Raw genomic sequence first — 3,691 nt, 5'->3', positions numbered from 1 at the left:
AGTGTTCTAGGTTTAATGGAAAAACTCACATTGTATTTAAAGTTCAGTCAGCACACATAACAAAAACTTTTTATCCGTTACTCTCACTAATCAGCCTCCCAAAGAGTCTCATTAACTAAAGATGTGGATTTATTGCTCAGTTTGTGTCTCAGAACAATCAGGATGACTCAAAACTGAAGACTTATCTGAATTAAAAACTCATTTACAAAACTAATGAGTGACATCTGTGGGGTTTAGCTGGAAACTGGCAGCAGAAACATCATTCTGTCTGCAACGACAGAGAGCTGCAAACTAATTAGTAAAAGGCTGCCGGTTCAAATCCCAGAGCAGCTCCAATCAGAGGCATGAAGCCAATGAGCTGTGAGCTTCTGTCATGTGGTTTGAGGGTTGATGAGCGTTTCAGAGCAGAGTCCAGAGAGCACGATCTGGTCAGCGTTTGCAGCAGACAGAAATCACTGACACATTAGAGTCTGTTTGGATCTCCTGTTGTCTCTTTATTTAAAAACGCAAATCTGAACGCTGCATGCTAATCATTGTGACTGACTGTTCTTTTAAGATGAAGAGAGAACGAGTTCAAAGTTCATCCTGCAGTCTAAACTAGGGTTGCCACCTTCCAAGCAGAAAAATAAAGGACACCCCCGGCAGTGTGGGTGTCACTCTGCAGGGGCCCGACCACCAATGGCTTAGTGGAGGGGTGGGGCACCAGTTGTGGTAAATAATAATAACGTATTATTGTATTAATAACGTATTAGTTAAAGTTTGAAGGACTTTATTACACACTGTTTTTATCTGCAAACATAAACTGTGTAAAAGCAGATACAACTATTAAATACACATCACACAACGTGAGTAAATGCTTACAGGCTAGTTAACTTTCTAGAGACATTTTCTTTCACATTTTGGAATCACTGAATATCTTCTGATGAAGTTTGTGTCCACAGACTGAACTGTTGGAGCTGAGGTTGTGCTTGACTAATTAAATAAACAGTCAGGATTTTATAGTTTTTTTTCAATGATTCTGTCCTGTCTGTCTTTTTATAGTTTTCTCATGAAGTCATGAATGGTACTATCAATATTGTATTGAATTATTGTTCTCATCGTATTAATGAAATGTCTTTTCTTGATGTATTGATGAGAAATAGCCTATCTACGAAAAATATTAAAGGTGACATATCACGCTTTTTTCATCAATATATATTGGTCTAAGAGGTCCCCAAAACATGTCTTCAAAGTTTATGCTCAAAAAAACACTTTGAAATCAGATTCTGGTCTGCCTGAAAACCCTCTTCTTCAGCCCTCCTCAGAACACTCTGTTTTCTCTCTGACCACGCCCCCTCAGGAAGTGGGTGTGGCCTCGGCCGTCCAGCACGTTGATCTAATGTTTACATGTTGGCTGAATATACACGGCTGCTCACAGACCCGCGTTACTTCAACCCTCTGAATCTGATCCAGAATCTGATCCTGACGGAGAGGCGCCTGCAGCAGGACCTTTCTGAACCATTGGTCACAGATTTAGTGTTTCTTGTTGTTTTATTTGTCAGCATGTCGACGTGTGTCTTGGTACACAGCTACAGCTACGACATGTAGCTATGTAGCTATGCTAACTAGCGCTAGCACTTATCCATGATAAATAAAAATCATCCACTAGATCTTCAAATCTGCAGACGTGGGGAGTCAAAGCGACCTTTGTGTTTATTAAGACAGCCTACAACTAGCATGCCTCCCTCCTAAGCTCCTTGTTAGCACACATGTGTGCAGGGAATGAAAAACGGAGGAGGGGTTGAGTTGTATTTTATACAGTCTATGGGCTGAACAAGCTCCGAGCTCTGACTTCCTGTTACAGACCGGATGGCGTTGTGACGTATGAAAAACACTGAAAACTGAAACGGCTGGTTTCAGCACACATTTACAGAAAGGTGGAGAAATCAGAACAGGGGCAGAATGGAGTCTTTGCATTCTCTGAGGGTTTGTAGACAGGGACACATATTTCAGGGAGAGAACCATTAAAAAGTCCATTTTGCATGATATGTCACCTTTAAGTGAAACACTATGGTAGCTTAAACGTAATGTATTCCTTTTTAACATTTCACACTGTTGAGTCATTAGTAGGATACATTTTTCCAAATCAATCATGTATTATGAGTTATTAATAAGCTTCCTGTATCTGCCTCTGCAGATGCTTCAGGTATGAATTTCCCACTCATGTCTGTGATTTTGCATCCGTTTGTGTTTCTATGGGTCACGGGGGCAGAGCACCAGATGCAGGCGCAGACATGTTTGCTTCTGATTTCCTATGACTTTCTCTAACCCAATCAATGATGAGCACTTATTCCTCATGCCTAAAAATCAACCAACCAAACAAACTGCTGCTATGAGTAGGCGGGAGCTATCTGATGTTGAATTCTGGCAGAATGGTGCTGCGTTCAAGGCAAATTGGAAATACGGGACAAACCGCGTCCCGTATTGATTCAAAACGGGAAATGTGTAATTGTGAAATACGGGATGATTCTGTATTTTAAGGGACGGGTGGCAACCCTAGTGTAAACCCACTTTCGCTCATAGGAAAACAGACAGATGTTTATCGCACAGCATGCAAAATATCAACAACTGCAGGAGGAATTTAATCAGCTACAAGTGTGCTAGCCAGCTATCCAAGTCAAACTCAGCTAACTTAGCTAACAATCTGGTTCCTCAACTTTAAAGAATGAAGCTAAATCTATTAAAAAAGGATGCTAGTCGGCAGATGATGAGCAAACAAGCTCCTGATCTTAGCTTGTGAACTGAAAGAAGTCTTAGCTAACAGATTTCAAACCATGATATCATGAAGGTTGCACATTTTCAAAGTTGGAAACTTTCCACAGGATCAAACGGGAATGAAGCAGAGATTGACTAAACTGAAGGTTGGCTCTTTATAGGGAACTTAAATATAGTTGGGGAAAATATATTTGAGCATAATCCTGACTAAAACAACCAGATTACATGTACAGTTGAATATCTCTGCTATTCCTCATTTACATGCAGATAGCACACTGCTTACTGCAGGGCTACTGAGACCACGCCCCCTACATGCACTGTGCATCCCTCCATCACATGAAGCACAGAAGATCCAAGATTTCAGCAAACGGTCAGAGTTAGTTTTTCAAAGATTTGAATCTTTGCAGTAAACATGAAATGAAGCTGAACTGTTCCAGGAAGTAGGAGCGAGGTTATTTTACAGAGTAGCACAAGTTGCACTATTGGATTTTTGTCAGTGAAATGCACCCTGGGAGTTGTAGTTTACTCCTCTGCAGCAGACTGGATGTCAGCAGGCTTCTCGTAGCTCTGATTTGTTATCAAACAGTAAAGCGATATCTTCTAACCCGGCTGTTAATCTTCTCTGACTTCAGACTCGTATCGATCTCAGACTGGGACTCGGACTCTCTCTGCAGGACGCCTGATGTTGGTTTTCAGTCTGTATCGGTCTGAAGGCAGCGTCGGGTTGAGCTGAGGGAACTTTCTCTGGGAATTAAAGGTCAGACTGTGAACCGAGCAGACCTTCTCAATGACGAGGGTGAAGTGAAAGGCCAACAGAGAGCTCCTTCCTGCTCCCGCTCCCCCCCTCAGCTCCGCCCTGATCCGTTTGGACATTTCAGCCTCTGCAGGGCCGATTGTGCAACGAGGCAACAGAATTAAAAACCTCCCCCGCAGACGT

This window comes from Notolabrus celidotus, chromosome 8 (assembly GCF_009762535.1).
Source record: "Notolabrus celidotus isolate fNotCel1 chromosome 8, fNotCel1.pri, whole genome shotgun sequence".
Taxonomy (NCBI): domain Eukaryota; kingdom Metazoa; phylum Chordata; class Actinopteri; order Labriformes; family Labridae; genus Notolabrus; species Notolabrus celidotus.
This window is presented reverse-complemented; position numbering follows the sequence as displayed.